At 39.9% G+C, this 21,573-nt stretch overlaps 1 protein-coding gene across 2 annotated transcripts in view; it reads left to right on the top strand.

Moving 5' to 3' along the window:
• Positions 1–2,830: 2,830 nt before the first annotated feature.
• Positions 2,831–21,573, top strand: part of ARPP21 (cAMP regulated phosphoprotein 21) — a 654,082-nt gene continuing 635,339 nt past the window's right edge. For both annotated transcript variants that reach the window (XM_069007670.1, XM_069007667.1), the window contains exon 1: positions 2,831–2,940. The gene's annotated coding sequence lies outside the window, so the exon portion shown is untranslated. The remainder of the gene's footprint in view (positions 2,941–21,573) is intronic.

The following is a 21,573-nucleotide window of genomic DNA, read 5'->3' as shown; positions in this document are numbered from 1 at the left end:
TACGAAAATGTTTTTTCTCTTTTTTTTTTTTTTCTCAGAAAGGAAAGTTGAGAAGTATGTGGCCTATGGGTGTATCAGCATGTATAAAGGGCAATTTTTCTGGGGCAGGATTCTAATTAAACTTGAATCAAAAAGAACTTCAACTAGAACATCTGTTGGGTGAAGAATGTGAAATACTCTGAAATGCCACAAACTGAATTTGAAAAATATTTTACAAGGTACAGTGGGTGATAAGCTGGTCTTTATTTCAGCCCCAATGAAAACACAATGACCTATATTACTACACACTTCACCTCAGGTAGTCCTACAGACTCCTCTCTGACCGTATTTAAAATCATTGTGGAAAATGGGAGAAGCGTTGTGAGTGTTGGTAAGCTAAGGCCAGTGAATTCAGACTTACCATTTCCTGTGAAAATTAAAGATGTTGCTTCGTTACATGCATGGGTCTCCACCATCTTCAGGGAAGAAGAGTAGGCTCATTGTCCATATAAGAGTGGATGAGAGAAAGAAGAAATTTCAAAAGAGTTTTGGGCTGTTAATTGCTTAGATACTTATGACTTTAGGGAGGTACTTAAATTTTGAGCATTTTCATCCGTATCCCCCTTTTAAGAGTGTGCTATTGACTGATGGTAGATATCCCATCTGTCCTTGGTGTGCTTTCCTCAGGGAAGATGTTTGCACTGGACAGGAAGTTTCAGTGCTGGACTCTGACTGTGAGCTGCAAATTTAATGGCCAAATTCTTGAAGCTTTCTCTCTGGATCAGGACTGCCTTTCTTCTCTTTGTGTGTGTGCAGGTGTTTGCTCAGCTGGTAACAAGTGTGTTTATTTGCGAAGCCCTGGTGCAGATAAAGGCCGTCACAAAGTTAAAGTTGTATCAAAGCAAAAGTTTGTTAGGCTGTACACAGCAGGCCCACAGCAGGTCTGCCTGTCTTGAAAGTATCACATGGATAGGTAGCATGAAATTAGTTTCCATGTTCTGTGCTGGACTATTTGCTATGAGTGACTTACACAGCTATATTGCAAAAGAGTGATGGATTCTTTCTCCTAATTCTATTTTCTTTTCTCCCCTGTTGACCAAAGGTTTATGACTGAAAAATGTAGTATATTATCTTTCTGAACTATCCAAAGAGATTCAGCCTTCAGAGCCAGAAAAATACAGTTCTACCAATACAACGGATGCAGGGAAAATTCTCTTTGTGCTTTACAGCTTATTATTGTCAAACAGCTTTGTATTGTTGACCACAGAACAGCCCTGATTAGTGTTAGTGTAATGCACACAAATTCTTCAGGGAAGGGGAAATTCATGTGGAATCAGGATAAATATTCTCAATAGGCTCTATTAGTTGACCAAACAGTAGTAATACCTTGTAATTCTTGTATATGTATTTCCAAGCAAGTCAATAATTTGTTTCCAAAACATTTGTAATTGTATGTGGCCACCCATAATGAAAAGGTTTGTTCTGGTTAATTTTCAGCACGTATCTTTTGATCTCCCATTAATGGTTGAACTATGAGCCCAGTGCGGTCCTTGAAAGGGACACCCTTGTTATGCTCTACTAAAAGAAAGAGTTGTTCTTATAGTTTTAAAGTGGATTAAATTAAACTTGACAATGCTGCTATGAAGAGAGGGAGTGGGGAGAGACTGGGATCCCTGAAGTCATCACTCAAAACCAGCACAGCTCTTCATCAATGCCCTGCTCATTTCTCTATAATGAGGTATGCGCAGAATCAAAAGGAAAACTGCGTAAACTCCCATTTAGCCTCAGGGTCCTCTCAGGTAAAAAGGGTTTGTGAATCTGCATATATTTAACCGGGCAAAATATGTCCTCCTAACTGCCTTTTCATGGTCTAATTTAACTAACTTCAGCAAAATGCCCTGTCACCTGAGAGGGGTGCCCTAGGTACCAGTAATGCCATAAGCCTCTTATCTCGTTTTGTTGATGATAGTTCAAAGTGTCCTTGTAAACGTACAAGATAAGGAGGTCAGAAGGAAATGAAAAATACAAGTCCTTAATGCTTAGGACTTGCAAAACTATTCTGAGTGGTGGGGAAATTTGAAAGGCACAGATTTCGTAACTTGTGAGTAGACTTTGGATGTTTTAATGAAGTCTGTGCATCCTGGCAAGTCCCACAGAGCACCTGGCTGTTTGAAGAACAACAGACTTGGTGTGTCTGGGTCATGGACAACTGAGAATGAATCTGCTCTGTATAGGTTCTGTGGCCTTTTGCTTGCACCAGTCTGTTGAGTCTGAACTGGGAGAAGCAAGATGCTTTTGAGGTGGAGATGGGAGCCACAGAAACTTTGCCTGGAAATGCCAATATTTGATAAAGAGGAATTCATTTTGGAATGAAAGATTGGAATGTTTGCAAGGAACCTTTCAGGAAAGAAACCCATGCTTGGGCCTGCCCTAAACATGACTGTGTAGGAAAGAAACCTGAGGCTGGTGGCTTCCCAGGGCATAAGCTGCAGTCATGTGTGGTTATTAGATACAGTTACAGAAAAAGGTAACCTGGTCTTTTTTTATTAAAAACATCACAAATATTGAGAAAATTAATAGAGGAGTATTACTGAGTCCCCTACGGTTCTGTGGCTCATGAGTGGACAGATGCAGGGATGGCTTCAGTAATATTAAGCCGACGGCAAGGAGTTGAGAAGGGTCCTTGCATAGAGTTCCACAGAAAGCAGTTTATTGCTACAGCTTGTGAAGGGTTCTAGAGGCAAATGACCCCCAACACGTTACAGCTGGAGCCTAAGCACAGGGGTGTGGCTAACACCAGGAGCCAGCTGCGGAAGCAGAGCTGGGGCACATTACCACAACCAAACAAGGCATCCTGGGAGAGGCTCCTTTCCCTCACCATAACCGATAAGTCTTTGGCACCAGAGACTGTCTTACCAAGAGCCCTCTCTGTTTCTTGTGCCACTGGCCACCACAGAGGAGGTATTGTATGCTTGCATGTGATGCTAAAATACACAATTTGGAATCTCTGTTGTTAATGTTGTACTAAGAATATCCACAAAAAGATTGTAGGAGAGTTTGTCTTAGTAGGAGCAAGGTGAACAATAGATATCAAAGATCACAATTTCAGAACAGTAATTATTTTTAACAAAAACTTTGATTTTATTTCTTGGTTTTTAAAAACAGATTAAGTTGCCTAGTTAACTTTTGCCCCTACTTCCAGAAATGCAGCATGGTTAAGCATAAAGTACCTTCAGAAAATAAAACTTTACTGAAGTCTTATATGGGCGCTTGATGTTGAAACAGCTTTATTACCAGTTTATAGACACGTAAAATGTCATTGTCCTATAAGGTTAATTGCTCTTACAACTGCAATAATGACAACTACCTGGTCTGCTTTGTGTTGAATTAAGCCATTGTATACTTATGTTTAGAGTCATATGCTTCTTGCATTTTAAATACTCTTATGTAGGCTATAGAAATTAACAAAACCTTTAAGACAGGCTTTCTAAAGGCTGATATAACTTTTGAATTGTATTTGGCTACTGTTTGTTTACACATAGAGCCATTAAAGAGAGAGGCCTAAATTATGTTGTAATGTACTTGATGCCTAAGTAAAAGATGTGTCTTGTCATCCTCAAAAGTTATCCCTGTTCTCACCCTTGTACCATTCTGCTCTTTTAGGGAGGTTTAAGAGGGTATTTACTGCTCACGTACAAAAAAAGAACCTGTAGGAATCCTAAACGGATTCATTTATTATCTACTTTAAAATAATAATGTAAGGACTATTATGCCCTCAGTATGGATAAAGAGGAGAGGACAAGAGATTAGGCTGAAAAACCATGAGGTGTAATGAGTTGTCATAATGGCATATAAACACGAAGATGTTTTGTAGGGACATTTGCCTGTGTGCAGTGCTCCCAAGCGTGCTAGAGATGGTGTTTGTGATTTCCCACAAGGGCATGGGCACAGAGCTACCCACTAGATGCACACAACAACTTATCACAGAGCACAAAATGCAATTTGTGGATACATTAAAAAGCGTGTGCTGAGAATGTAATTCCTCAGGAGCAAGTGTATTGATCATTTGACTCAAATTGTTTCTTAATTGAAACACAAAACAGCTCCTCTTTAAAATTTAGACTACTTGAAATCAGATCTGGTAGGGAATATATAAACTACATCTTTAAGGAATGGTGTGACTACTTTTTTTCCCCCACTAGCAGATGCTATTTGGCTTAGTGTATAAGGATTGTTGTCACAGCAGCAAGAAGTGATGAGGTTATCAGGTTCTCCTGAATTAAAGAGAACTTGACAACAGCATAAATCACATGTTATTGCTGCACATATAAATGTTCATTTGTTAGCCTAAGTGGTACTTCATTTTTGCACAGCTGAGGAATTCCTTTCTTACAAGATATGGTAATAATTCAGCAGTGTATCTGACCAGGTTTATATACATAAATGAGCTCAGTAGCACCCAAAAATATTTGTTTCTCATCTGGGGCTTTCCACAATCAGAGGTTTGTCTTTTTTTGGCTTATGGCATGGGGCAGAGTAATTTTAAGTAGAAACTTCTTTTGGTAGATTCACAGATACGTGTATTTTACCTGTGATTTTGTTAAATTCAGTATATGTCTGAGATGTTAAATTCCAGTTTTAATTAAACCTGTATCAGCTCTGAGGTGTCTGGGCCTGGAGTTTTTTACTTTCATTTTATTAGAGTAAGGAATGAGTCTTAAATTCCCAGGTTTTAGCCTTAAGGTTAGGGGGCTGTTCAGCACTAGATGTTTTTGGTAACCTTGCCTTTGTGGTCCTAAACAGAGCATTGCATTAGTAGCTGTGTTATGTAGTTAGGTATAAGCATTCTGTATGTTGATAATACCTGGGATTATCAGTTTCCTTTGTTCACAGCCTTACCAGGCATAACAACAGCTCCTGTATGTCAGAAGCTTTTGCTTAGGGAATACCCTCTGTGCCATTCTGAGTCAGCCTCCTCCTAACGTTGAGGTTTCCTACAAGAAAAAAAAAATTGCGTGCTTTTTTGATTTCCCAATGGAGAAGCTGGTCAATTCTAATGTTTCTTCAGGCCTTGAACTTTGAAAAAGTCCTTATGGTTATTTTTACAGGTACAGTTAAAAAGATCAGGGGAAAAACCATCACCTGACAATAACTGTATGTTAGCACTTGGTGCATTACATTAATTTCTGGGTTGTTTCACTAATTTGGCACTGGTTTTCAGTGTTTAGTAGGTGGGAATCAAAAGAATCTTGGTCTGGTTGTTTCTAACAGTTTGTGATTTAGTACAGTTTAGAAACTCTATCAGGATTCTTCCATAGTGGTACATGAAAACAGCTACACCTCTGAGTGAGCACAGCCACACTGGGACTTAGAGGCTTGTACTGAGTGATATCAATTCATGGAGAAAAGGCCCTCCTAGGCACACTATTTCTAGCCCATAAGAATTCAGTTTACTTTTAATGCATTATAGCAAAACAATTAAGGAGCACATGTTGCTGCATTTTTCCTGAAAGTATTGGGTAGGGCAAAAGCAGAGGGAACTTGGTTAATTCCCAAGAGTGGCAGAGCTAGTGGAATCTCAATCTGTATTTGTGCTTGTTGCTGAAGGGGGCAGATGCTTGATGATGCAGAAATTGCACTTGGAAGAATCTCTGAGAAATATTTGTTTCTTTAGATAGTCTTTTGGACAGGGCTATATATATATACATACATACATACATACATACATACATACATACTTACATACATACATACATATTTTTTTTTTCCTGTAGAAAAATGCTTTAGCTGTTCCCATCCCTTTCCAGCCTCCCTTTCCTAGTACTTGCTTTGAAAATGACAATCTGGCCTTGCTTTGTTCACATATGCACATTATTTCTAGCTTACAAAGTGTGCAGTGAGTAAAAGCAGTTACAGGCTAGGATTCATCTGCCTACAACCGAGTTTCCTTTACAGTCAGTGGAGATCAAATCAGGACAGTCAATGGATCCTGGAGTGTAATTCCTGCTTTCCTAAAGCAGCACTTAAATAGGTCAGATAAACCATGCCTGAGAGGCTTATTTCTTTCCACTGATTTTAGAGGGATAGTAGGTGGCTGTTACAGTCATCAGCTCTGTAGACCCTGAAGTTTGGTGATATGCATCCCACCTTTTGTGTCAGTGGAGAGTGGTTCCTCCACCAGGCTGCCTTCTCTGATGAGGCTCAAGCTCTGCCCTTCCAAAGGGCCGGGCTCCTCTGCAAGCCCAGACAGAGTTCATTGTTTTGGGTGTGGAGTCCCTATGTGTTCAAAAATGCTGTACTTGCCCTAAAAGTGACGTGTGAAAACTAAAACTTCTGAGTTTACATAACCTATAGGAAGGGAGTGGAGGTGTGCTGTACCAGTTTTTGGTCAAATGGGCCTTTTGCTGTAAACTTAGATCAAATTATCTCTGTTTGGAGCGGGGGTCGGGTCATGTGATCTCTGAAGGCCTTTTCCAGTCTAGTTTATTCTGTGATTCTTCTGCCAAAAAGTCTTTCTACTGCATGATTATTTAGTGTCAGATTTGGATCTGATCTGTATTTAGGCAGCTATTCATATCACAAAACAACTCACAGCCTCAGGTGTGGGCTCTATCACGCTTTCTGACCTATTGTTGAAGCCAGATGAGGAGCTCTGATTAGTTTTTCTTCCAGAGATAAGGCTGAATCTTTATAGATACCTGGAGTACTGCTTTGTAGTATTAAATTAATTTTTCCCCTCCTCTACAAAGACTAGATATATAAATTAGAGTGGAAGATATTTTTCCTGTTCTGCTAGGAACATGTTATAAGACTTGGCATGAGTATCCTGGGAGCCTGAGCTAAAGATGGTGAACATATGGGAAAACCCAGGAGGAAGCATACAGTTTTAGGTTCTTAAACCTAGCTCTTGGTTTGTCACACTAATGTAATGAAAGGACATTAAATGAGCTGAGGTTATTAAACCCTATAGGTTACTGAGTCCTATTGGGGATCACATTAAGATGTAATTAAACCAAGTCTAGATATTTTAATTTCTAGCTGGAGATTTACACAACATAAACTGAATCTTTTTCCAGTTCTGAACTTTAGGAAAATGGGCTTGTTAATGTGCTTACTTCTTTTTAATATTAACTGAATAGACCTTTTTTAGGCCCACTTGACTCTAGTAAAACAGTAAGTATCAATTTCAAATCAAAGTATCTGCAAACATAGAGGCTTGCTCATTTTTCGTAAAATCTGCATCCCCCAAAACTATGTAAAGTCTGCAAACAGATGTCCTCGGAGGCTCTAGCTGTGTATTGTTCCAGACAGTCCATTGCTGGTGTAAAGCTCTCCATTATAGTATGAGAGGGAACAATAGCCTAAACTGTTAATTTCCCTCATTAGGAATATGAGATTATGCTTATTAATATGGATTGTTTCCATCTAAAATGTTCCAATTACATCATAACATGAACTAAATAATTTTAACTCCTTAAATTTTAAATATCCTGTAAAAAAGAAAATAAGCCAAACTGGTTTGACATCATTGCTCCAAACAAACCAGCACTTTTCTGTGCAAAACATGATTTGAATGAGCAAGGGATTTTTCCTCCTGGTGATACCATCCCTATTCAGGCAGAATATATGAAAATAGACTGAGAGAGGAAAGGGATATCTGCCTGACAGGTGACTGGTGCACGCACACACTGTATTTGGCTGATCAAGGCTGATCAGGCACTGTAGCAGGATATGGCTGGGGACAGAGACAGACATGGATCCTAAGGTCAGGACAGAGGCTCCAACATGACTCCCACACCTCTAGGAGTTTTCTCTGACTATTGGAGAAAATGGCATGGTACTACAAAAATATTCAAGTTTTGAATTTAGAAACAATTCTGGCTTAACCAAAGCTGCAAAGCTGCCTTTTTGGGAAAACTTACTACTGACTTAATTTTTTTGTCTGTTGCACCTCTGAGAAGATGAAAAGAAGGAAACATAGGACAAGGAAGAGGATGTGGAATGTTTTTAGGGAAAGAAGATACTGTTTCTGTAGTATCCGGCTATTAGATAAACAAGGTACCTGAGATAACTGGGGTAGAGGAAAACTTTTAAGAAACCTGTTTTCCTCTAGGAAGTATTCCTGTTTGAGGGTATTAGAGATGCTTTAAGATTGTAGATAGATTCAAGGTCTCATTTCAGGGAGAATACTTGGTATGCAGAGGGATGAGGACATGAACATTTGTTTTTACTACTCTATGTAAAAAGTCTTCTTGGGCTGTGTAGGGGGTTGGCTACTTAAGTGAGCGACTCTCAAATTAGGGAAAAGGTCAATTTAGGATACTCTTCTCCCTCTTCAGTGTCAGTGATTGGAAAAAAATCTAGATGAGTGGAAAGCATTTGGTAATGTGTGACAGTAGCCTCGATATGCAGAACAGCCTGGAGAAACTGGCTCAGCAGCAGATCTGTATGTGGGTGTCAGCCAACAGTCCCACATTATTTAATGAGGTGAGGAAGTAAATGGAAATGCTTGTTCTCCAAGTTCGTTCTCTGTGGAAGATTCATCTGGAAAAGCTACTAAGTAGATTTAATGGAAATCAACACACTTCTGAAAAGAATTTGCATCTACATTTCTGGGCTGTTCGAACAGAGGTCCCAAAAAAAGAGTAGGGCAAGTAAGAACAGGTTTCCCCCTGTTGGTTATTTCAGGTTTTATTTATTTCTCAACAACTGAAATTCCAAGGAATTGAAGGCATTATTTGAGCCAGTTATTTTCCTGTGCTTGCTTGAAGCTGCTCCCTGGAGGAGTGTATACTGAGAAAAACTGATGAAAGAATGAGGATTAAGGAACCAAATTTACCCCCAGAGGAGCAGTTCTGATAGTTTTGTCTTGACAAGGTACATGTTAGCACAGGCCAGTGCCTGAATTTATTCTCTATCCAAAATATTTCCTTAATGCTGGCAACATGACAAAGACCTAAAAAGAAAAAAATAGGGAGGGGGAGATGAGTGGTAACAGAAGATGAGACTAAGCAGCAGTAGCAGCATGTAAAATATATCCAACTGAACAGGATAATGTGAAAAATGAATGTCCTATGGGTAAGGGGAACTGTTTTGGGTGAGGTCAAAACTGAGGGGGAACAGGTAATTACTGCAAGCTAGAGAAGTTTGGGTTTGAAAGGCACTTGGGTGGATTTTCTCTGCGGTGAAGTGAGGCAGCAGCCAGTCGTGACTCTGCTGTTAAGGCTGAGTTTTGAACTATTTCTTGTTGCATATGAAAGATGTGAGAGTGTACAATACTGGCTGAGTGTAGAACTGTGTTTCCATGGAGTGAAGGAATAAATCAAGTGGTTCATGAGCTAAAATGAATTAAAAATGGGTCACTGTGGACAGTCAGTGCCACACGGCAGCCAATATCTGTCCCTCAAGTGATCCCAGCCATCCTGTGCACTCTCTGCAGGCTCTCGTCTGCGTGGCTCGGGGATGCTGGCAAAATGGATGTAATGCACAAGCAAGGGATCCACACTCACTTGTGTATTAATGAGAGCTCAATGCTGCACTTTGCTCCTGTTGTCTTTAAACACAGAATTCACAGGTCATTGCTGTGGCAGGGGGAGGAGGAGCACCCCTTCTTTATCTGCTGGGCTTGGGTGAGTTGGTTTGGGTGCTGCTGGGGCTGCTGCTCTGTCCTGTGTGCAGTTGTGGATGCAATTTGGCTAACTGTGGGCTGCTGCCCTGGGCTGTGGGGATCACGCCCCTTGGATGGAAAGATGTCATCTCATGCTCTTCTGGTGAGGAAAGGAAAGCACGTACAAGAAAGCTTTGTTTTATAAAAGCAGTAAACTAGTAGTTAATGTTGGTGTTGAATGCCAATAAATGCCTTTAGGAGACTGTAAAATCCAGAACAAAACACTCAAAATGCAGAAAAACCAGATGCAGTCAAATGTGAAACAGACCCAAATAGTCAAATATCCCAGGAACTGACAGCTGGAAAATATTTGAAGCTTTAGTTTTGACTAGTTGCATAAGGAATAATAATAATAATAAAAAAGCAGCATTTCTCATCTCACATAAAGGCTTTCCCAACAAGCAATCCCTTCAGGTCTCAGGTGTTTTGAAAATTAGTGGTACTTTAAATATACATCACTCTGAATGGTATCATTATACCTTTCAAAGAGGAAGAAATTGTATTGTGTGACTTAATAAAAAATTTCCATGCATCACATTTTGCCTGAATTTCTTTTCAATTTAAACTTAAATTGCAATTTCCTTAGCTTTATGATTCTTGTTTAAGGGATTATTATAATATTGCTATAGTGTTTTTGCTTTCACCATACTACTGTAATTCCTGATTTATAGAGGTTTTATCTAAAATACAGAGTGAAAAAGAGTTAGTGCTGGAGTTTGAATACACTTAAAATTATGGGCGTATTTAAAGAATATGCTCCTCTTTGATAAATTTGTTTGAATAATGGAGAGAAGGTATCCCTGTATTTTCTGGACATTGATATGGAAAGTGCTTGAAAAACTGGAAATATTTTTCGATTGGAGGCTATTGCCTCTCCATCTCACATACAGTGCTGAGCTCAAGTGGGAGCTCTGGGGACTGGAACTGATTTTATGGAGTAAACAGCTTCCCTTTTATTAGAGCTGGTTTTCTCAGCTTTGCAGAATTATGCTTAGTTGCCTCCTGTTGCTGTTGTTTCAAAACCTATCACTTAGGCATTTTTACATCTTTGACAGACCAATTATAATTAACATGATGGGCCTAAATCGCACAAGAATTCTCAGCTCTTCTCTTGAAGTATTTGGTCTGTCAACATTAAAAAAAAAGGTAAATACAGTCTCTCACTTCATAAATTTTCAGGATATTTAATCTTTCACCTTTTGATAATTATAGCTCCTGAGGTATTTTTTGTGCTCTTAGTTTTTCTGTTAGTTGTTTCTTTTAGGCTTGATACCTAAGACCAGCAGGTCCTAGTGGTTGCAAATACTGTATTGAAATTTGAATTGGTCATCTTTTCTCTCCCTATTCTTTGTCTGAACTAGCATAGATTAGGTGGTTCAGAGTTCACGGCACCTAAATAATATTTGGGTAAGAATTTCCAAGTGGGGCAAATATCCTCCTGAGGAGCATCTATCCTTTTCAACCAGAGCTGCCTCCAGACCCCAGGAACCCTGCAACAACAGCACAGCCAGCTATGCTTTGCAGTGATCTGGAAGGCAGGAGAAGGATGAATCTGATCAGAAAATAAGCCTGTAAACTGATAAAGCATTTTAGATAGGCAACTTTCCTGCTGTCTCTGCATATATTCAGTGTCTGTGTTTGGTGCTACCTCTGTCCCCCTCACCCAAAGGTTTGCTGTTTGCTTTGAAGCTCTAACAGAGCATTGCTGTGGTACCAGACCTGATCTGGGGGTTGACAGACAGGTCTAGTTTGACAACAAACTCCACGGTCACCTAAGTGTCACTAGTGCCTGGCCCCAGATACGTCCTGGTATGCTTTTTCCCAGACAAAAAGACAGTTTTGACAAAGGCCATGAAGTGGGAATTACCAAAACAAAATAAGGTGCTCACTGAATAAAGGAGAAGTTTCCTCCTGAGATTGGGGGAAGGACAGAACTAAAATGAATTTTTTTTCTAAATGTACTGGGGGAGGTGGACAGAAACTCTTTGCAGGCTTGACTGAATGATGAAGCTAGCACGAAATAAGCTAGAAAATTAATTGTATAGACAATAATACTGGTAGACTGAATTTTTTTTCACGAACACAGTTTCTTGTGTTATGTCAATGCCATTGGTAAGACTCCTAATTCTCCCTTACCTCTCCAGAGGTTTCCTGGATGGTTATAACAAATTTTCCACAGACTGGAAGATCTAAGTGTTGAGTTTGAGCTCTATTCCAGCTGATTACTTTACAGCCATACACTGGCACCTAGGTGATGGATTATTGTAGTAGTTCAATTTTTTTCATTACTACGTCTTTTTTTGTCAGTATGTCAATCAGTCTGTGACAATTTTTGATCCAGCATTGTTTTTGTGGAAGTGTTTCTAAGAGCAGTCAGACTTTTGGAATCAGGATAAGTGGAAAAGAGAGTTTTCCTGCTGTCCTCTGGATACAGAAACATGACATGACCTACAAAAAGGCAACATATAAATCATGAGCAGAATGTGAATTTGCTGTAAGGGGTCATTATAATCTCCTTAGGTTAGACCAACTTGATGTTTCCTTAGAGTGGAGACCTTGGAAAGGCATTCAAAGTGAAGAACTTGATTTTCTTGATGTGGAAAGACAATGACTTAGTGGAAGCTATCCATGGCTTTTTAGTATTTCCAGCTTTGCCAGGAAAAAATCCAGTAGCTATTTCAAAACGATTTCTAGCAGTGACCCATGCAGTCCACACTCTTTTAAGCACACAAGGGATCTCTCACAGTAAAGACTGCTAAGTTTGCATGCTTTAATTTAAAATCCTGCTCAAATAGAGTTTAACTGAGACTTTAACTCTCTTGACATTAGACATAATTATTAGGCAAAGCAAGTACAATCTTTTATTAAGCTAACTACTAGTATGGGATGGAGAAAGTAGGCAAACTCCTGGGCATACAACGAATTGTCTGCTTTTTCCATTTCTCCTAGTCTCTCAGTCTTGGAAGAAAAAAAGAACAACAAAATAAAGTATTTTCTCTTTGCATTCAAACTTTGTCTTTCTTATGTCCTCAGATCACCATAGCTCCACGAGGGCTGAAGTATCCATTATTATTAACTGTAACTTGTACTGAGGTTGATCTGTACAAACACACTGTAAGAGATGGGTCCAGCTGGGAGAGGCTGCAGCCTGACTGGAAACCAGACTACATTGTGAAGTGTAATAGGCATAAGAGGAGGGAGCACCCAGGAAAGATTATCAGAAAGAGTGCTTTTGGATAGCTCATATCTCCATACAGCTCAGTTCAAGGACCAAGCACGTGCTGCCGTATTTTTGGAAGCTACCAGTAGCCTCTCCTCCTCCTTGCTGGAAGTTATCAATGGGCTTGATGGTGGAAGAGGCAGTTTAGAAGGATGAGTGAGGGGATATAGCTGGAACTGATAAAACTTAAAATGTTACATGTTAATATCCAGTAGGTGTGGGCTTTCAATGCTAAGCTGGCTTCTGTGTTCTGCCACAGACCCCTGGAAAAGAAAAGATTTGGGAAAACAGGGAGAGTTCAGACGTAGAACTTGAGTTAGGCTCTTGAGGCAGAGAACACTTAAAAAAAAAAAAATTGGTCTGTGTTGGGCTTTTGAACCAGAAGATCTGGGAGGCTAGTGAGATGCTCAACCTTCTCTTTCCTGCTCAGATAGTAAAATAAGGCTGAAGTCTGCTTGGAGTTTCCAGCTGCAATTTTCCACTTTAGCAGAAATTTAACTGATGCAAGTCATGTATAAAAGGTGTCTGCAGCCTGCTCTGAGTCCCTGATGCACCCTGGGTGTAAACAGCAGCTGTGGCTGCGTGTCCTGTTCTCCAGCTGTCCCTGGTCTTGTGGTGCAGTATCTGTTAGAGAATGATGCAGAGACCCCATAGCAGCTGGAAAGCCAGACATTGCTGCAAAAATTACTCTGGTTTGCAAGAATAATTAATTCACCTGCATTGTTCTGAGTTCCTGTTTTTTAGATTAAAGTTGGATACACAGCTCATGAATTTCAATAAATATATACATAAAATCTGATAGAATGGTGGTCTAATATGTAGTAATTAGCATGAGAGTCAGGAAGAGGCAATTAAGCCTCTCAAAAGCCAAATTTATATCTTCTCTACTGCCCCATACTTGCCAACATCACCTCCTAATGAAGCTTCGTAGGGCCTTCTGCAAGGGTGCAGCATGCAGTGCTTGTCCCCTGAATTGGGCAGGGAACTGAATCAGACCAAACTGATTTATAGTGGGTTTCAAAACATGTGTAACCCATTTCTGTGAAATATTTATATTCCTGAGAAGAATTTTATCATGGGAGGATTTCCCAGCAGGTTAGGTGCATAACTATGCAGCTTTCATTTTTCATACTCTGATGTAACTGGGTCTGTTCAGAAAATGAATAATTGCTACCCTATCATGATTTTTGCTTTCTCTTAGAATTACAAGTTTAGCTGCTGGCTGTGACACTCTAACCTGAATCTGATAAAGCAAGAACAAAGTGCTGCTTTGGTCTATAGGTCAAGTTAAATCTTGACTTAGGTTGCTTTGAATGATTCCTGAAACAATATGCAATGTCTCCAACGCCAGAGCCGCTTAACTTCAAAGGATAATAGGCAGTGACTCCATCCAAGTCAGGAAAAAGTCCTCTAAACTATGACAAATTCAGACCCCATGGCCCCTGTAATGCTGTGCTGTTGTGGCAAACCATCTATAGCACAGGCAAGTCTTGCTGCAAGGGATGTTGGTTCATTGACCCTGGGCTATTGGCTTTCCAGAGCTTGTGTTTACAAGTGGAATGCTCACCAGGTCCAGACACTTCCAGGCTGTTGTACTCCCTAAGTTTTCACTTAGGACTGGAGGGCTGTGGAAAGCATTCTCAGTGCCTTCCATCTGCTAGTTGTTGTCATCTGTAGTCCTGTTTATCTGATGGTTCGAGAATGCCTTGAGACTTGATGAGTAGCTCAGGCTGTACTGTCTGCGAATGATCTGACCCATATCTGCTGGTCATTTAATTTTCCTGCTGCTTTTTTTTAGAAAAAAAACTAAGAGCAGTGGAAAAATAAGTAGGTTTTTGCAGTAATCATGACTGAAAGATTTTTCTGTAAAAATATTCCTAGTGGTATCTGTAAGAGCAACTGGGCATCTTTTCTTCACCTTCTCAGCCTTAAACTAAAAACTGTACTCTTTCATCTAAGATATGTATTGATTTTTTTGGGAAGGCTATTTGGATGATCAAATGTTCATTTTCTATCATTGTCTTTTTTAAAATCTGGAATGTTGTCTGCCAACCGTGATCATTCACATAGGCATGAAAAAGAAAAATAAGAAGTGAAAACTGAGACATAGCCAAGATCCAAGAAATCCATAAAGTACAAATATTGCATTGCAATACGAATCACAGCTCTGACCAGTTTAGTTTTGGCTTCCTAAGCTTACCTATGTTACTCAAGGAGCTCTGAAACAGAAGGCTGAACTAGACAGAGATGAATCTACTACATGCTGGTTTTTTTTTAAATGCAAAGCCTATCCTACTTTGCAGCATAATATCCAATTTTTCATCTTTGAAGTGTTTTCAGACCATTTGTTTTTATTCCCAAAAACGAGGCATTATAGGAGTCAGAGCAGAGAAGGAGAGGTTGAGAGACTTGCTTCAGGTCACAGAGAGAGCTGGTATCAGAGCTGAAACCTGCTTGGTCATTCCTGGCAAAGGGTTTGAAGGCCTGTACCATACTCTTCATTCCCAGTTACCTCAGTGCAAAGTGCAAAAGCCTGCCAAGAAAAGCCAACTTCTTTTTTTGACAGAGCAATGTCTATATTTTGTTGCTCCAGCTGCACTATGGCAACATTAATGCAAGTTGCAGCTCTGTGGGGGGAGAATTCAAGGTGTTTGTCAGGCACTGGAGCAGCGTTTCTAATATTGACATTTCCACACAAATGATAATTCAACAATTCCATGTTTGTGTTACCTGATGGCGAAAAACTTTCAGAATCCATGGTATGAGGATAATTAGGAGTCTTGCTAATAATTCTGCGCACTTTTTATTTTTTTCCTTCTCAATGAAATGAGATTCACATGGACTAATTACTACCTGCTATAAATAAACCCTGGGAATGGCAATCTACATCGCAGAGGCAGAGGGTAGCTGTCGTTTAATATATCACAGCTTTCCATGCACCTGTTTACCCAATGCTGTTGCCATGGGAACTGCACTTTATAAGAGAAGCTCTGCATAATTAGCATGGATTGAGGTCTATATCAATCAGAATAATTTGGAGGAGCAAGAAGAGCCCGAAGGAGAAGGCAAAGCTACTTGTCTCTGTAGGGAAGGTATCAGACCTCTGCTGTGTGGTAAATAGTGAGGCAGTTACTGGAAGAATTCAGCAGAATTAGCAAATTTAGGGGAACCAAATTATACAAAAGACAGAAAACTTAGTCCCCTTGGTTTTCATTATTAAACACTATTAGGATAGGCTTTGAAAAATTAACAAAGACAAAAAAAGAGATGTTTGTGTAATTAACTTGGAGGTTTTGTCACAAACTAAGAGGTTGCATAAGCTGCACTAATGCCATAAGTCTGGCAGTCTCAAAATGATGCACAGCATTGCTGGCTGGCAATGCACAGCTTTACCTTTTGGACCTCCTTCTGACTATATAGGTAACAAAAATGAATTCTCTGAAACAGATGACAAAAGGATAACTTCTGCATTCCCACACATCAGTTTCAAAATAAGCCCTTGTACCTAGAGTTCACTGCTTTCTGCCTAAAGCTGCAAGACACATGGCAAACCTGCAGATGCAGTTATCTTAGTCAGTGGATCATCCCAACCACAATGCATCAGATTGAGGATGGAACAGCAGCTTTAATTTTTCTTGCTTCTTGTCAGCTGGTGTCAGAAATGTCACTTTAGAGGAAAAGGCTTAATGGTTTTGCAAAATGCCTGAAATGGAAAAGCTGTTATTAAAAACGAAGTTGGAAAAACTTTGTATGTGTGTGTCCATGCACAAGTAAGTGGCTGAGTAAATCTGCTAATATTGGCTTGGCTGTGCGTCTCAGCTGGATGTAATACAATATTACTGGAGTGACTGCAGCATGGGAGCTGTCTTAGACTGTAGCTGTATGTGAAGTAATACCTTTGTATTCTTTAGGGGTCCACTTTGAATGCAAGTGTCAGCATAATGTATTTTTGTGTTGCTAATCAGCGTTGATAGTATGAGCCATCAAAACCGCTCAGAAGGGAAAAGGTAAGGAAAACTGGAAAATTCTCTCTTTGGCATTAATAATGTCAGGGAACAATTTCTAACACAATGGATAGTAGAGCTTATCCAACCAAAGGACTTCTGGTAAAACAGCAATGTGATGGGGAGTAGTATGCGTGTTGTACTTGCTTGAAGGTGCAGTTACTAAAATCTATGTTTGAAGAATTTGTAGATAATAGACAAGTTATAGGTCTTGGATGATACTGCAATGGCCTATGCTACTTTGTTTAACTTATGTAAGAAGATCATGATAATCTTCTGTAGGGGGCAGATTGTGAGAGGGGAAAACAAAAGGAATTAAAATGGCAAATTGCTTTAGTTCATCTCCATGGTATTTTAGTCTGTGTTCTGGAATCCTCCCTTATCCCCAGGGTTTTATTCATTTAAAAGCTTGTTGCAACTTGGAGTGCTGCACTAGAGTATGAACTGGAAAAAACTCTTTTGCTGCATGTAAACAACAAATCTGGATGAGAAGGTGAGGTGGTTCTTTCCCTCTGCTGACCCTTGGTACTGGATGGAGAGCCCTCCACCTGTGCTGTAACGCTTATCAGCGGGAGGGATGCTTCAAGGGCACAACCAAATTTGGATGCAACTACCACAGAATGTCGAAAAAATGTATCTTATAGCAGCTTCTGTGGAAGGGCAGGGCAGAGACTTGAATCCTGGCCCTCTTGACTGAGGAATTGTCCTCTCCAATCTCAGAGCTGTGCTGCACTTGCCACTCTTCTTCCTTCCTGCACAGCATTGCTGCACTGAGAGTCAAACCAGTGCATGCCTTCCCTCAAAAAGGGTGGCAGGAGTGCTCACAGTTTTGAATCCCTTCTCCCTAAAGAGGGACCCCAGAAAGAAGAGCCATGGGTGCAGCCTCTTGTAGCTGCTCTTGCTCCAGTCTGGGTTTGCATCAGGCCAGAACTGGGTGCCACTAGTGTCCTGGGCAGGCTTGGAAGAACATGTTAAGGCACGTGACAGCTTTCACTTGACAAAGAAAGTGCTTAAGGAGTTTAACTTCTTCCAGAGAAAGGTTGCAATTGAGTGAAATCTCTTGGGTTGTAACTTTAAAAGGAGGCAGCTACATTCAGGAGAAAAATCCTGCTTTTTAGGAGAAAATCTAGCTTTAAGTCACTATTTCAAGTTAAGCATTATAGCTCTGAGAGTAATGATCCAACCTAAGTGCTTCCATAAATTCAATTCATTAAAATAATATTTCCTCCAGCCCCCAAAGTGCCAGATCTCATAAACTACCCGTTTGAAATTGTTAGATAAGTTTGGGGGGTTTATTGTTTTTCAAGAGAAAAATGTTGCCTCGAGACTAGGAATGTGTTTGGTACAATTTAGCTCAATTTTAGAGGTGTTCTCATTGGAGTTATTCCTCATTTTACTTGGTATAAAGGAGAGAAGAACTGGCTCCTTAGCTCTAGTGCTGCAAATTCATTTATATCTGTATAGTAATAATTTAGAGAGAAAGAGAAAAACCTAGAAAAGCTTAAATAATGTGGGAACAAGTTTGGAAGGTTATCTTTGTATGTCATTAAGACTGAAGAATGGCATAGATGAGCAGTTATAAAAAATTCTTAGCCTATGTCAAATTATTCTGTGCTCTAGTAAAACAGTAAGTTAGATTTTTCTTTATGTCTGCTTCCATTTTTTTCTATTTTTTTAAAAATCAAAAGGTCTAAGTTTTGTCCTGTATATTAAAAATATATTATAATCTATTTACATATGCACTATATACACATCTGAGAGAAAAAGATGAATAAAAAAAAATCTTCTGGTATAAGGCCTTGAACAACTGGATGGAAACATTATTTTCAAGCAGCAGTTTTTAGTGTATAATATTTACGTGTTAACTCTTAAATATGTTAGATATGTTTAATGTTTATAAAAGAGGCTGGATTGTGACAGCAGGGAAAAAACTATTGTAGGTTTGAATTATTTAATAAGGAAAAAACCCATAGATTCCCTGGCTGCAGCAATGTTGCTAGCAATTTCAATGTAATTGTTGAAGTATCATCCGCCTTGGAGATGAAATAAGAGTTTGGTCCCCAACCCCCCTCTTGCACCCATACCTCAGTTTGGTGTTATTGGAAAGGGACTGTTATTATGCAAAAAAATAGAGTGAAAGCACTGATTCATTTGCTGTGTGCCTTCAAAAGCCTCATTCACTAAGACAGACTTCAATCACTATCAGTACCTGTCCTTTTGAGGTGAAATGAAAGCCTTGTATTTGCATTTTCACTTTGCCAAGAAAGCCAATATATTTGCCATAACAGTATGAGCATTTTCTAGGCTTAATTTCAATGTGTCTTGCTGAAAATAAAGAGACAAAAGGAAAATTTTTCTACGTGGGAAGTTAGAGCTCATCACTGAAACGTGCTAGAGCCTTCCAAGGTAGGAAAATGGAGCCAAAGATGTCCCGAGATATCTTCTACTCTGTGATAACAGCAATAACAGATTGGTACTTTTTGTAATTTAGAAAACTTCAGCAAATTAAGAAAGCATCATCCTCTCAGTGAACATTGAACAATGTTTAATGAACACCAAGTGACGAGGCAGGCACAGTTACAGGAAAGATTTTTAAATTATTAACGTCATGTATTTGGAGTTCTGATTTTGCTCAGAGATTGCTTGGTCCAGTTGGACCTAAGAGAATAAGTTTTGGAAGCATGATTTATTTCATTGTTGCTGATGATTTGTTTTAATTTCCACACCCCACACCTGAGACCTGCTTAAATCTGAGGAGAACACTGTTGTCAGTATGCTTTTATTCCTTTTGCCCCCCCACCCCCCTCCGTTACTTGCCTAACTTGTCTCCAGTTTTATTGCTCTTGTGGGTTGTTTTAAGTCCTCATTCAGGGCTGGAGAGCTGAAATGGGAATGGAAAAGTTTTGAGACAGAATAAGGTCTGTAACCTTCATCTCTTTGGCAAAGCATGTGGCATTAGCTCTAGGTCTTCATTGCCTCTAGTAGTATGCTGGGTTGCTACATTGACTTTTCAATGTAAACCTGGCACAATAGGCTTTTAGGAAGCAATGTGTAACTCAGATATATCTTATTTAACCACACAAGGCATATTTTGAAGTTTCACATTGTGGTGGAAGAAGGGAGTGAGAAAAGAGGCAAATCTCCAAACAAAAATACTGCTAACCTCACTCAGTGGGTACATTTGTTTCAGCTGTTGTATAGGGTTTGGAGCTCCTTTGGAGAGCAAAGGGATACAAAATTTTCCTGTGTGAGACTGGTATTGAAATGTCCAGTATCCTTACAGGCTTCATTGAGCCATTTAGAGATGCTTGTGTTGGGCTTGTATCTGAGCACAGCACTTGATGGACAGCTATGCAGCAAAAGACATAATTAATGGTGGTGCAAGAAAAACACATCATCCTATACCTTCCCTTTGGAACTCAGGGAGTGTTTAGAGCTCTGAAGGCAGCAGGGGCTGCTTATCTTGCTTAACTATGTCTGCTGCCACTGACACAGCAGCACCTTGTTTTTATAGTTACCGTGGCAGATCGTCCATTTTTATTCCCATTTGGCTACCCATGGAAGTTATTTACAACCTCAGCAGAAAGATCAAACAACACTGTGATAACTGGCCCCTATCGACACTGTCAGGTTTCCAGGTCTGTAAGACAAATGTTGCTTCTGGCTCGCAGCACCTTGTGTGCTGTGCATTTTGATGCAGATTTTTATTACCTGGCAGGTGGCTTGGGAGCCACGCATGGAAAAAAGAGCTGAGATCAATAACAGAGAATGATCAAGTCGTGTCAGGGAGGGGTCAGCAAGCAGCACTTGTGGAAGTTGCCCCTTGACATGGCTCTCAGGGCAGTGGGGAGTGTGGGGGAGTGCCTTGATTTCTGAAAGGTATCATGCTGTGCTAAGAGTGCCTAATTATAGCTGTCAGTGTGGCCAGCTAAAATAATGAAGTGCTCTGAACAGGAATGGTGAATAACTGCATTTTGTTCTGGTTGTTGGTGTTGCTGCCATCTCTCTGCCTTGCAGTGGGCTATGTTGGTGTGGGTGCCCTAAAGCACAGGCTTTATTAGTGCCATAGGGTTGGGAGAAGCCCTGAGAGATACTCTGGTCCCATGTAACCACTTTATTCCCAAGACCGTCTCATTCTCCCTACTCTTAAAAACCTCCACTGTCAATTTCCTTGAATTTGCTAACTTCTCTCTATCAACTGGTGCTGCTTCTGTTTTATCTGTAGACATTTCAACACAGGATTAACTTTCCCAGCTCAAAAAGGAAAATGACTAAGACTTCTGGCAAAGGATATGGGCTGTTATTGTGATTTAATCCTGCTCTGCTTACACCAGGATCAGAGAAGTCCTGCTTTCTGCAGTCAGAGCTGCAATATTGTTTTTTGATTTCAATAATTTGCTAAAACCCCCACAATTTCTGCTCTGGTTGCACTAGCAGGGCTATGACAGGGAAAGGTTAGGCCAAAATTTCGGGCAGAACTCAGTAGTAGATGTAGCTACCTCTTTATTTCATCTTAGTTTGTATCTCCTTGGAATTAGATGAGCAGCAGATTCTGCAGTTTTCTTCCAGCACAATCCAGGAAGACGCCTGTAAGCAATTTCTGCGCTATAGTCCCTATTTATAGCTGTAATTAAAGAAATAAGTATCATAGTTATATTTCCAATTTCATAATTGCTTCTTTGAAATAATAGCCCTGTTCCAGG

Source organism: Aphelocoma coerulescens, chromosome 2 (genome assembly GCF_041296385.1).
Source record: "Aphelocoma coerulescens isolate FSJ_1873_10779 chromosome 2, UR_Acoe_1.0, whole genome shotgun sequence".
NCBI classification, from domain to species: Eukaryota; Metazoa; Chordata; class Aves; order Passeriformes; family Corvidae; genus Aphelocoma; species Aphelocoma coerulescens.
Note: the sequence above shows the minus strand (reverse complement) of the source record. Positions and strands in the feature narration are given on the sequence as shown.